The sequence below is a fragment of the Pipistrellus kuhlii genome, unplaced genomic scaffold, assembly GCF_014108245.1.
Source record: "Pipistrellus kuhlii isolate mPipKuh1 unplaced genomic scaffold, mPipKuh1.p scaffold_m20_p_58, whole genome shotgun sequence".
NCBI classification, from domain to species: domain Eukaryota; kingdom Metazoa; phylum Chordata; class Mammalia; order Chiroptera; family Vespertilionidae; genus Pipistrellus; species Pipistrellus kuhlii.
In genome coordinates this window covers 267,872-281,550 of record NW_023425560.1, presented here as the reverse complement: position 1 = coordinate 281,550, position 13,679 = coordinate 267,872, and the positions used below count along the sequence as shown (strand labels likewise).

The 13,679-nt window shown below is 60.4% G+C and overlaps 1 protein-coding gene across 2 annotated transcripts in view; it reads left to right on the top strand.

Annotated features, from left to right (window-relative positions):
- Positions 1–7,641: 7,641 nt before the first annotated feature.
- Positions 7,642–13,679, top strand: part of PCGF3 (polycomb group ring finger 3) — a 29,066-nt gene continuing 23,028 nt past the window's right edge. For both annotated transcript variants that reach the window (XM_045573972.1, XM_045573971.1), the window contains exon 1: positions 7,642–7,751. The gene's annotated coding sequence lies outside the window, so the exon portion shown is untranslated. The remainder of the gene's footprint in view (positions 7,752–13,679) is intronic.

Here is a 13,679-nt window from a genome sequence, read left to right as displayed (position 1 = left end):
GGACAGGGCCGGGGGCCGGGGACAGGGCCGGGGGGCCGGGGACAGGGCCGGGGGGCCGGGGGCAGGGGCCGGGGGGCCGGGGGCAGGGCCGGGGCGGGAGGGTCCGGCTCCGGGACCGGTCCGCCCTCGGGGCAGCGCCGCTCTGTGCCCGCGGCGGGCACGCCCCGGGCGGGTGCGGAGAGGGCGCCGGGCCCGCTTCCTGGAAGGCCGTGGGGAGGTCCTCGGGTCACCCCTCCACCCGGAACCCCAACCGGCCCGCCGGCACCGAGCGGGGAGCCCGACTGCCCTGCCCGGCCAGGGGGAGGCGAACCCGGACGGGGAGGCGGGACCGGCCCGGGGCGGGGAGGCGGGACCGGCCCGGGGCGGGGAGGCGGGACCGGCCGGGGGAGGCGGGGCCGGGCGGGGAGGCGGGGCCGGGCGGGGGAGGCGGGACCGGCCGGGGAGGCGGGGCCGGGCGGGGGAGGCGGGACCAGGGCGGCCCGGGGCGGGGAGGCGGGAACGGCCGGGGGAGGCGGGACCGGCCCGGGGCGGGGAGGCGGGACCGGCCGGGGGAGGCGGGACCGGCCCGGGGCGGGGAGGCGGGACCGGCCGGGGGAGGCGGGGCCGGGCGGGGGAGGCGGGACCGGCCCGGGGCGGGCGGCGGGCAACCAGGAAGGGAGGGCGGGCCGGGCCGGCCGGAGGGCAGGGAGCGGGCAGCTCAGCTGGGAAAACACGCGCAGGGGGACGGTTTCTGTGTGCGAGAGGCCCGTGGGCTGGGTCAGAGGAGCGGGTCCCCACCCCCTGGGGCTCACCCCCTGGGCCCTCCCCCCTGGGCCCTCCCCCCTGGGCCCTCCCCCCTGGGGCTCACCCCCTGGGCCCTCCCCCCTGGGCCCTCCTCCCTGGGCCCTCCCCCCTGGGCCCTCCCCCCTGGGGCTCACCCCCTGGGCCCTCCCCCCTGGGCCCTCCCCCCTGGGGCTCACCCCCTGGGCCCTCCCCCTGCGGCTCACCCCCCTGCGGCTCACCCCCTGGGCCCTCCCCCCTGGGGCTCCCCCCCTGGGCCCTCCCCCCTGGGCCCTCCCCCCTGGGGCTCACCCCCTGGGCCCTCCCCCCTGGGCCCTCCTCCCTGGGCCCTCCCCCCTGGGGCTCCCCCCCTGGGCCCTCCCCCCTGGGCCCTCCCCCCTGGGGCTCACCCCCTGGGCCCTCCCCCCTGGGGCTCACCCCCTGGGCCCTCCCCCTGCGGCTCACCCCCCTGCGGCTCACCCCCTGGGCCCTCCCCCCTGGGGCTCCCCCCCTGGGCCCTCCCCCCTGGGCCCTCCCCCCTGGGCCCTCCCCCCTGGGGCTCACCCCCTGGGCCCTCCCCCCTGCGGCTCACCCCCTGGGCCCTCCCCCTGCGGCTCACCCCCCTGCGGCTCACCCCCTGGGCCCTCCCCCCTGGGGCTCACCCCCTGGGCCCTCCCCCCTGGGCCCTCCCCCCTGGGCCCGCCCCCCTGGGGCTCACCCCCTGGGCCCTCCCCCTGCGGCTCACCCCCTGGGGCTCAGGCTCAGATTCCCCCTCCTCCCAGGCCTAGGCCCTTGTGTGGGGCTCAGCAGGGCCCAGGATAGAGGCGAGAGCCAACAGGTGGCCGGGCGTGAAAGCCAAAGTCAGACCCATGCCACGCACAGCGAATTACTCCATAGGAAATGGTCCCTGTGTGTGAGGTTAGCAAATGCACGCAGGACTTGAACCCTAAAAATTACACAACAAAAGCCTGAAGGATGGAGGCGTACATGCTCATGGATAGAGCGTCAATACCAATGCCAGTCCTCCCAGGCTGACCTGGAGGTCCAACTCAAATCCCAAGAGGGGTGTTTGCAGGCACAGACGGGGAGCAGACAGGCAAACCACACCTCCAGCAAAGCACTGCCGCCCCTGGAGACTCCTCCCGAAAGCCCTGGCTGGCATGGCTCTGTGCACGGAATCAGCCTGCAGATGAAGGGCAGAGGGTTCGATTCCGGTAAGGGCACATGCCCAGATTGCGGGCTTGACCCCCATTAGGGGGTGTGCAGCAGGCAGCACATCTCTAATGCTCTTTCTTTATGGATGTTTCTATTGCTCTCTCCCTCTCCCTTCCTCTCTGAAATCAATACTAAAAAAAAAAAAAAAAAGAAAAGAAAAGAAAAAGAAAAAAAGAAAGAAAATCTATTTGAGCCTAGCTGGTTTGGCTCAGTAGAGTGTTGGCCTGCGGACTGAGGGGTGCCAGGTTCGATTCTGGCCAAGAGCACATGCCTGGGTTATGGGCTCAGTCCCCAGTGGGGGATGTGCTAGAGGCAACCAATTAATGATTCTCTCTCATCATTGATGTTTTGCTCGCTCTCTCCCTCTCTCTCCCTTCCTCTCTGAAATCAATAAAGAAATATATTTTTAAAAATTAAAAAAATCTATTTGAAAAAAACAACAGCTCAACAGTAAAAGCAATAACAACAAACAAGTCCAGTGAGACAACGGGCAGAAGACTGAAGAATGAAGAGATGAGTCACTGAAGAGGGCGAGCACCAGTGAGGCGTGGCTGACATCCTGAGCCTTCAGGAAAATGCAAATTAATTCCACACACCCTTCAGAATGGCTCAGCTAAAAACAGTGACATTGAGTGGCAAGGTCATGGGTGACTGGGTCACTCACGCATTGCTGATAAGGATTGTAAAATGTGCCCAGCCCGACTGGTATGCTCGGTAGCTGAGCATTGATCTAGGAACCAGGAGGTCACGGTTCGATTCTGGTCAGGGCACACGCCCCAGTTGTGGGCTCCATCCCCTGTGTGGGCATGCAGGAGGGGGATTCCCTCCCAACGTGGGTGTTTCTGTATCTCCCTTTCCCTTCTTCTCTGAAATCAATGAAAATAGATTTTTAAAAATATTTTTTATTGATTGTTTTACAGAGAGGAAGGGAGAGGAATAGAGAGTTAGAAAACATTGATGAGAGAGAATCATCGATCAGCTGCCTCCTGCACTGGTCACCTTATTTTAAAATCTATTTTCAGCCCTAACGGGTTTGGCTCAGTGGATATAGTGTCGGCCTGAGGACTGAAGGGTCCCAGGTTTGATTCCAGTCAAGGGCATGTACCTTGGTTGTGGGCACATCCCCATTAGGGGGTGTGCAAGAGGCAGCTGATCAATGATTCTCTCTCACTGATGTTTCTAAGTCTCTATCCCTCTCTTTTCCTCTCTGTAAAAAACCAATAAAAAATATATTGTAAAACCTTACAGCCACAGCACCAAATACAGCTTGTCAAACTCACACATGGTGGACAGGACATTCACTGGGAGGCAACAGCCTTGTCTGCCTTCAGGGAAGCCGGTTTATTTAAGTTCTGGGCCAGTGTCTTCACCATAACCACGTACGAGGTTCACATTCCGAATCCTGGCCGCACGCCATTCACAGAAGCCACACAGAGCCCTGGTCCCCGGCACACCTTCAGGGCCAGCACATCGTGACGTTGTTTTCACTTGAAAAACACCTACATTGTGCTTTTCCGTTTATAGGTAATGGCTTGTTTCAAATACATCCAGCACGCACATTATGACTGAGTCAGTTTCCATTTCTTCTCCTTTTTACTTAATCCAGTGGTCGGCAGACTCATTAGTCAGCAGAGACAAATATCAACGATTGAAATTTCTTTTTTGATTTTTTACAGAGAAGAAGAGAGAGGACAGAGAGCCAGAAACATTGATGAGAGAGAAACATCGATCAGCTGCCTCTTGCACACCTGCCACTGGGAATGTGCCTGCAATCAAGGTTCATTCCCTTGACCGGAATCGAACCGGGGACCTTTCAGTCCGCAGGCCGACACTCTACCTACTGAGCCAAACTGGCCTCAGCCCAAAATTCCTTTTAATTTTCGTGAGTTTATTTGAGCAGAACCTCAACCTCACGAATTGAGATAATGCTCCTGAGAAAATGGCGGGTTACATCTGTATTTACACATTGCCATCAAAGGAGGGACATAGGTGGGTTACATGAGAGCCACATTTTTTAAACTTCAACTTCTTCTAATGCCACTTCTTCAAAAGAGACTTGCCCAGGCCGTGGTATTTTGTGGAAGAGCCACACTTGAGGGGCCAAAGAGCCGCATGTGGCTCGAGAGCCGAGGTTTGCCGACCACAGACTTAACCAAAGGTAGGCTCCTCTCGGCACCAAAACAGGCACCAGGCGAGGCTTTCTCAGGCGAACGTGTCTTCTTCCCTAAACAGCATGTGCTTGAAAGTAAGCGACTGAGAGCCTCACGCTGCCAAGCCTGGTGCCAAGGCCGGCCCTCCTCTGCTGAGGGTGACGTGGTCCGCCCCGGCCTGTGTGCTGCTGATGGGCAGCTCTTGTCAGGGAATGTCAGCTCTGTGGGCGCAGGCCCAGATGGCCACGCCTGACCCTGGAGTGCTGTGGCTGTGGCCGAGAATAGCCGTGCAGGGGCGGGTGACCTTTCTGCTCGCACCCCTCCCTGCCCTCTTCGCCCACCGGCCTGCCTGGCAGGTTCTTCACAGGTGACCTCCCCACGCCCCCACCCACATCCCTTGCCTAACCTCCCAGAACTGATTCCAGAGGCACCCCGCCCTCCAGGAGGGCAGGCCTTCACGCGTGCCTGCTCGAGCCACCTGCCTCCGGGCGGCTGCCAGAAGCCCACACGCACACCACTCCCGTGGTGAGGAGCTGAGTGGGCAGGGCGGAATCTGGATTCTCGGGCTCCTCGAAGCAGACAGGTGACCCGCTCCTTCTCTGGAGAGCAGGCCTCTGGTTTTCTATAAATAGAATCATAATATGTGGTCTTTTGTGCCTGGTTTCCCCCCCTGAGTATGTGTTCAAGGTCCATCCACGTGGTAGAATGTATTAGTACTTCCTTTTTCCAAATAAGATTTCATTATATGGACATACCACATTTTATTTATCTATTCATCACTTGATTGGCATTTGCGTTGTTTCCAGCTTGAGGACTAGATTTTGCTACCATGAGCACTGTGTCTTGGTTTGAGGGTGGACATGTTTTCTTTTAAAAAAAATTTTTTTTTTTATTGTTTTCAGACAGGGAGAGATAGATAGAAACATTGATGAGAGAGGATCATTGAACAGCTGCCTCCTGCACACTCCCTTCTGGGCATTGAGCCCACAACCTGGGCATGCGCCCTTGACCAGAATTGAATCCAGACCAGTCAGTCTGCAGGTTGACACTCTATCCCCTGAGCCACACCAGCCAAAGCTGGACGTATGTTTTCATTTCTTTGGCTCTACACCTAGGAGTGGAACTGCAGGGTTGTGTGCTAACTCTCTGAGGAACTGTTTTCCACAGACACACCGGTTCCATCTCCCGGCCGTGCCCGGGGTGCCAGCCTCTTGCATCCCTAGCGACACTTGTCTGCCTGTCTTTTTGGTGGCTGTCACCTGGTAATTCTCTGTGGTTCTAATTTGTGGTTCCCTGAGGACTATGTTGAGCATGTTTTCAGATGCTTGGTGGTCATTTGTGTATTTTCTGTAGAGAAATATCTATTCAGATGATTTGTTCATTTCTAAATTGTCTGTCTTTTTATAGTTGAGTAACAGCTTATACATTATTTATTTTCTTACTTATGCTTTATGTATTCTAGGTACTAACGTCTTATCAGATATATGATCTGCAAAATTTTCCTCCCACTCTTTGAGTTGTCATTTCACTTTATTTTTTAAAAACATATATTTATTGATTTCAGAGCAAAAGGGAGGAGATATAGAAACATCAATGATGACAGAATCGTCGATCGGCTGCCTCCTGCACATTCCCTAATGGAGATTGAGCCCACAACTCGGGCATGTTTCCTGGACTGGGAATTGAACCGTGACCTCCTGGTTCATAGGTCAATGCTCAACCATCGAGCCACACCAGCCTGGCTCTTTTAGCTTTCTTTCTTTTTTAAAATATATTTTATTGGTTTTTTTACACAGAGGAAGAGAGGGATAGAGAGTTAGAAACATCAACAGAATCATCGATCAGCTGCCTCTTGCACCCCCCTCACTGGCGATGTGCCTGCAACCAAGGTACATGCCCATGACTGGAATGGAATCAAACCTGGGACTTTTCAGTTCACAGCCCGACGCTCTATCCACTGAGCCAAACCGGTTTCGGCTCTTTTAGCTTTCTTGATGGTGTCCTTTGAAATAGAAATTTTTTGTTTTGATGATATTCTTTCTTAAAATGTATTTTTATTGATTTCATAGAGGAAGAGAGAGGGAGAAAGAGATAGAAACATCAATAAGAGAATCATTGATCGACTGCCTCCTGCATGCCCCCGACTGGGGACTATGTGCCCTGGCCAGGAATCGAACCGTGACCTCCTGGTTATACTAGTAGGTTGATGCTCAACCACTGAGCCACACCTGCTGGACTATTTTGATGATAATCTTCTATCCAATTTTTCTTTTGTTGCTTGTACTGTACCTTTAATGTCATATCTTAGAAACCATCGCCTAATCCAAGGTCAAATAGATTTATGCTTATGTTTTCTTTCAAGAGTTTAATAGCTTGCACATTTCCATTTAGGCCTTTGTGATTTACTGGAGTTAATTTTGCATATGGGATATCCTAAGCGTCCAATTTATTCTTTCACATGGGAATATTCATTTTCTCCCAGCAGCTCTTGTTGAAGAGACTTCTTTCTCCAGGGAATTGTCTCAGCCCTTCTTGAAAACCAATTGATCTAAATGTCAGGATTTATATCTGGGCTCTCAGTTCGAATCCCTTTACCCACGTGTCTCTTCTGAGGCCAGCACCACACTGTACTGATTACGGTAGCTTCGTGGCAATTTCTTAAGTCAGAAATGGGAGTCCTGCAACTTTGTTCTTCTTTATCAAGATTGTCGTGGCTATTCTGGGTCCCTTGAATTTGCACAGGAATTTAGACTCAGTGTGGCAATTTCTGCCGAGAAACCAACTGGTTTTGCAAATCATATATCTGATAAGGCATTAGTACCCAGAATACATAAAGCATATGTAAGAAAATAAATAATGTATAAACTGTTGCTCAACAATAAAAAGACAGACAATTTAGAAATGAACCAATCATCTGAATAGCAGCTGCGGGCCCCAGCGCCCACCCGGCGGCTTCTGCCAATCCGCCCCGCAAGGCCCCGCCTCCACGTGGCCCGGCCCCTGTCAAACCCCGCCCCCGCGAGGCTCTATCTCCACAGGCCCCGCCCAGGCCCCGCCCCTTATAGGCCCCGCCTCCGCCGCAGCATTCCAAAGTCCAGTCTCTGCTAGAGCTCCGCCCCGTCCCGCCTCCACGAAGCCCCACCCACGTCCAGGCCACGCCCCTCCCCGACCCCGCCTCCGGCCTCACCTCCCCGACCCCTCGCGGGTCACACGTGCCCAGGGAGTCCTCCGCGAAGCCCCGCCCCATCTCCCTCCGGACACGCCCCCTACGACCCCGCCCCCTCTTCCCGCGTCCGCGCCCGCGACCGGCCCCCAGCACCCTCCCCTCCCCGGCGCATCCGAGCCGCGGCGGAGCGCCTGCGCCGCTTGGCCCCGCCCCGCCCCGCCCCCGCTGGACCCCGCCCCCTCTCGGCTGCCGGGTGGGAGCGGGGCCGCGCAACGCGCATGCTCCCAGCGCGGCGCCCCTGACTCGGCGCTCGGCTCCGCTCGGGCATTTCCGCCTCTTTGTTTTAAACTCCGGACGGCTTTTTTCTCCGGCTCTTGGGGGGGACCCGGAGGGAGCGGCGCCCCCACCCCGCCCGGCGCTGCCCCCGCGTGCGCCCCGCTCGTCCGCAGCCGAGACGGCAGGTCAGTGAGCCCGCGCCCCGCCCGGCCTGGCCCGCGGCGCCCGGCGCTCAGGCCGCGGCCTCGGCCGTGCCCGGGCCCGGGCGGCTCCGCACCCCGGCCCGGCCCGCAGGCCCGGGAGGCCGAACCCGGGACACACCGCCCGGCAGGGCCGACCGCGGGGCCAGCGAACGCTGGACTCGGGACGGGCGCTGAGAGCGTCCCCGCGGGATGGGCATCGAGGAGGGTCCGCGACCAGCATGGGTCACGGGGAGTGCGGGGACCCGGGGCCGGGCAGACCCCCGGCTGGGACCCGGCCGGGCCGACCCCCGGCTGGGCAGACCCCCGGCAGACCCCCGGGGCTGGGCAGACCCCCGGGGCCGGGCAGACCCCCGGGGCTGGGCAGACCCCCGGCAGACCCCCGGGGCTGGGCAGACCCCGGCCGGGCAGACCCCCGGCTGGGCAGACCCCCGGCAGCCCCCCGGGGCTGGGCAGACCCCGGCCGGGCAGACCCTCGGCTGGGCAGACCCCCGGCCGGGCAGACACCCCCCCCCCCCCCCCCCCCCCCCCGGGCCGGGCGGGACCAGGGCTGGGTGGGGGACCCTGGAGGGGGGTTGCCTGAGAGGTCTGCACCTGGGACAGGCCATGGAAAGGCCAGGACTTGGGGATACATACACCCCCTCGGAGGATTGGGACCCCAGACCCAGAAAGGCCTGCTCCTGGGTCTGAGGCAGCCTGTCCCAGCAGGCAGGGCTTGAGCCATGTGACAGGCTCTGGGGGTGAACAGGGCCTCACAGAGGCCCCTTAGGAGGTGGGGGTGCTGGGGTAGGACCATGAAGGCCAGGCTCTCAGGAGGGCCAGGAACCTGATAACAGCTGGGCTTGGAGACAGGTCTCAGCCAGGCCTGGACTCCGGACAAGTGGTGGGAAGTGCTCAGGCCTCACCAGTGGACGGAACAGAGCGCGGGACCCAAGCCAGGCCCCCAGGAGTTGGGGCTGTGAGACAAGACCCAGGGGTGCCTCAAAACTCCCCAGCCCACTCATCTGGACCTTGTGCTGTGGAGGCTCTGGAACATCAGGGACCCTGATCAGCTGGCCCCACAGGTGCACACCCTCTGCGAGGCCCCTGAGCACCAGGGCCGGCCTGCAGATCTCTGACCTTCAGCAGGTGCCGCCCGGCTGGGCCTCGGAGGCAGATGTGAGGCAGGGTGGGGGCCCATCCCCCTGGCACTAGGGGTTCACCAGGGGCTCCTGGTCCACCCTGGTTCCCGGGCCATCCCTGTGCCCACTCTCAGACCAGAAAGCTGCCCCTGTCCTCCCAGCCCCTGCTCCAGGGCTCCTGGGCCGGCCTCGGCCTGGGGTTAGTGTGTGGCTGCCCTCCCCTCCCTGTGGTGGTGCCACCAACTCACTCCATTCTCCAGGTCCTGGGGTTGCACCCCCCATCCTGAGTCTGGAGGTGTTTTGTGTGTCTAGGAGGTGGGGGGGGAGGGCGGTCCGAGCCAGGAGTTTGGGCTTCCAACGCGCGCGTGTGTGTGTGTGTGTGTGTGTGTGTGTGTGTGTGTGGTGTCAGTGGGAGGAAGGTTGGAGCAGGCCAGGGGCATGTCAGGTGACGGCACCGTCTCTACCTCAGGAAGGGGACGTGTCAGGAATTGGGGTGAGCCTTTGCTCCCCTGAAGCTCGTAACGCGGGGTGTCCTCTAGCACCTGCCTCTGTGCTCCTTGAAGTTGGAAGTGGAGATGAAAAAGTAGGGTGCTTGTATGCTGCTCGGAAGGGCTCCAGGGTGTACCCCGTAGGATGGGGGGGTGTTGAGAGAAGGGAAGGCCCCAGGCAGGAGCCTCACTCCGCCGCCTGGCGAGAGGTCGGCGGGCAGCCCTGGGACTGGCCTGCTGGCGGGAACAGGTGGAGAAAGCCTTGGGCCTGCACCTTAGCCAGCCCGGGCGCAGGAGAGACGGGGATCTGGCTGGCCGTGGGCCGCGGGGTTATCGGGGAAAGCACGGTGGGTGCTCACGTCGGTGTTTCCCGGGACCAGTCTTCGCCGGCCCCTACTGGTGCAGGTCACGGAGTGTCTGCCGGATGAACCTCCTGCGGCTTCCGGTTCCTTTTAGACATGCCCTCACCTCATGGCTCTGCGGCCTTTGGAGGAGGCTGGCAGTGTTTTGTTGGGTTAGGCGCTATTTGCCAACTTTTGTTTTTTTAACTTAAATTCTTTAGTGTTTAAAATATTACATATGTTCCCCCCACACACGCACTTTTGGATTTTTAAGGGTGTGGTGGTCATGCCGGGGGTTGTATTCTGTATTTATTGCCGTCCAACAAATTATCCCAAACACAGGGCCTTACGAGAGCAGAGTTCTCTCAGTGTCTGTGGCCAGGGGTCCGGAGCCGCTCGGCTGGGTCCCCAGCTGCCTCAGCCTGCAGCCGGGGTGCTGGTGGCAGCTCCACAGTGGGCGAGGTCTGCTGCCAGGCTCACCCCCGAGAGGCAGCTCCCTCCACGGGTTCCCTCCACGGGGGCTCCCCGCCCGGCAGCTCAGGAGCCAGCCACAGAGCGAGAGGGAGCTAGAAGGAGGCCAGTCTCATGACCTCATCTTGGCAGGGACACACATCCCTTTTGCCATATTCTGTCTGCTAAAGGCCCAGGGCCCAGCCCACACTCGAGGGGAGGAGCTGCCCAGGGTGTGGGGACTAGAAGGGGCTGGGGTCATGGGGGGACGAGGAGGGGCTGGGGTCATGGGGGACTAGAAGGGGTGGGGGTCATGGGGAGGGTCTAGGATGGGGTTAAGGGCACTGGGGGACCAGGAGGGATTGGGATCACTGGGGGAAAATAAGAGGGGAGGAAATGAGATCCCTGGGAAACTAGGAGGGGTGGTCACGGGGAGGGACTGGGGGGGTAACGGGGAGGGACTGGGGGGTCATGGGGAGGGACTAGGGGGTGTCAGGAGGTGGATCCTGCACTTGCCAGGTGTCAGCTCACAGGGCCTGCCCCTGAGAAGTGCCGCAGGTGGAGGGCAGCTGCCTGTGGGGGCGTCGTGGACGGCGGCTGAGGACACAGAGCTGGGGGGAGGGCCGTGGGGGCACTGAGCTGGGGGGACGGCGGCTGAGGACACGAGCTGCCGTGTGAGGGGGAGCTGCAGGTGGGAGCACTTCAGGGACTCACCTCCCCGGAGCAGAGAAGTCCCCGCAGATAAACCCTAGGGTCTCGCGGTCGGACTCATCCACAGCCTGATGCTTGGCGGAGGGCTCCCACTGGCTCCCAAAGACCCGCCCCAGCCCCGAGCTGCGGGTGCTCTGCCGGGGGCTCTGCCGGGGGCTCCAGCCGGCCTGGTGGGCCCCGGCCCCGGCTCCCGCAGACCCGCCCGCCCGGGAGGCCTCGGGAGGGATCGGTGTAGGTTGTGTGGCTCAGGCCCTAGAACATGGCCTGTTTTCAGTCCGCGCTTTTGTTCTTTAATTTGCTAAATAGCTGGATTGGCTGTTTCACTTGTAGCTCGTGTGGTTAATGGTCAGAATCGAATTTGAAGTTGAAAACGTGGTTTTCTTTTGTGGCTGAAGCACGCGGAGGGAGGTCTGGGAACAGCTTCCGGCCGCTGCCTGTTTGCCGTTGGTCTCGGAGATGCCCCCGTCGCTGTGCTGCTGAGACCGCGTCTCCCGGTCCACGGCGAGAGCTCGTCATCGAGGTGGCAGCGGCGGGACCCTCCCTCGGGGCCTGCGTGCGCCCCACGGACGGACTGGGCCGGGTGACGGCCGGAGAGCGTGTTCCGGGGGCGCAGGCCTCTTCGTTAGAGCCTGCTGGGCTGTTCGCCGGGGAAGTGGAGAACTAGAACCCGCCGGCAGATAGAGCTCTTAGCAGCCGAGTGGGAGGCCGGCTGGATTCTGAGGAGGAGGGCGTCTGAGGTGAACTCAGGGGGTGGAGTTCAGTGGTTTTTTTCGCAAACGTGTCCGTATTTGCTGGACGTAGCCGCAGTGACAGAGGATTCTGGGTGAACAGCAGGCAGCTTCCGAGGCCCCCCTGAGACCACTCGGCTGCTGTCCCCTGCTCTGTGGGATTCTCAGAGGACCCGCTGTCCTGGTGCTCCACAAAGCCTGGCTGGAGGCCGCTGCTCACAGCTCCTCGGTGATGGCCTCCTGGCCTTGTCCGGAGGCTCCTGGTTCTGAGCCACAGGATGGCTCTGCTCGCTCCCCCCCACCCCCACCGTCCACCTGCCCCTCAGGAGGCCCAGGCGCAGCCACAGGTGCCACGTGAGGGGCAAAGAAGGCTTAGCCCTGTGGTCGGCAAACTGGCTCGAGAGCCACATGCGGCTCTTTGGCCTCTTGAGTTTTTAGCAAAGGCCAGCGTAGGGGTACCCTAATTAAGTTAATAACAGTGTGCCTACCTATATAGTTTAATTTTAAAAAATTTGGCTCTCAAAAGAAATGTCAATCGTTGTCCTGTTGACGTATGGCTCTGTTTTCTTATGAGTTTGCCTACCACTGGCTTAGCCTGTCCTCTTCTTGGATTTCAAGTCCTGTCATCTTTTCTTTGTTTTAAAAACATTTTTATAGATTTCAGAGAGAAAGAGAGAGGGATAGAATACATTAACAATGAGAGAGCATAACCAGTCGGCTGCGTCCTGCACACCCACTGGGGACCAGGCCCGCAGCCCAGCGTGTGCCCTGACTGGTATTCGCACCGTGGCCTCCTGGTTTATAGGTCGACGCTCAGCCCTGGGCCACGCCGGCCGGGCTCATCTCACTCTCCTGCCCGTGTTTTATTTGGGGACAACACCGTAGAGTAGGGGTGTCGAACTCAATCAGAGAAGGGGCCAAAATCTAAAATCCAGCCTAAATTGCGGGCCGAATGGTTTACTGAACAGTCATAAACTGTCATTGTGATGGAAACGCAGCAGAGTGCAGTGATGACAGCGCGGTGCGGGCCACATTGCAAGGCCTGGCGGGACGGATTTGGCCCGCGGGCCTTGTGTTTGACACATGTGCCGTAGAGAGAACTGAGAGGGTTATACGGGAGGGCCTGCCGCCCCCGGCCCCGCCCCTCCTCGTCGTCGTCCGTCTCGCTGGGTCTGCTGCGTGTCTTTCTGGTGGGTACTTGTGGCCGGCCGGAGCCTGGCTGCCGCTGACCATGCCTTCCTGAGGGACTCGGCCAGCAGGGCCGAGGGGTCCCCTCAGAGCTGCGGGCCCGTCCTCTTTTTCCCGAGTTAGCTGATATCCTGCTCGCCCCCAAACCTCCCCGGGGTCTTGGGGGCGTCTTAGGAGGGACATTCCCTTCCCTGACAGGCAGGCTCGTGGCGCCCAGGCCGTCCCCTGCCCCCATGGCGTCGCTGGCAGACCGCCTGTCGGCTCCCTGGCCTCACGGGTGCCGTCCCCGCAGGCTCTGCTCCGGGCAGTGCGGGAGAGGCCGTGCCCACTGCTGTCCGCGTCCTGCCGGCCACACCTGTCAGGCCCCGGCGTCCAGGGCCTTGGGGGGAGGAGCCAGCGGGAGCACAGGCGTCAGGACAGCCCTGGAGTCCTGCCCAGGAGCCGGAGCCGGGCCTCTGTCCAGTGCCCCTTTCCCAGGGCCCTCCGGGGCCGCCGCCGGCTCCGATGCCTGTAGCCGACATTGTGCCCGCCGAGGGGCGGAGGTGCTGGGTCGTTCACAGGAACACGATCCCGCGTCAGAGAGTGGCTGCTTTCCTCCCAGGCTGGGCCGGCGGGAGGCAGCTCCTTTCCCGGCCCGGCTGTCCAAAGCAGGTCCCCGGCTTCCGGGACCGGTGGTCTGGTTCCTCGTGTGCTCACCGATCCCGACCTGGGACCCGCCATGAATCTACGCCCAACTGCCCCAGGCCCCCGTGAGGGCGTCCGGGGTTACCCCGTCTGTCTCCTGGCCGAGGTCCTCGCCAGGTGGGGCTTGGCAGAGCTGGTGGCCGCTGCGTTCCGGGCCTGGGAAACGCTCTTTGCGAGCAGCGGCCCGTTTCTGGATCCCGCT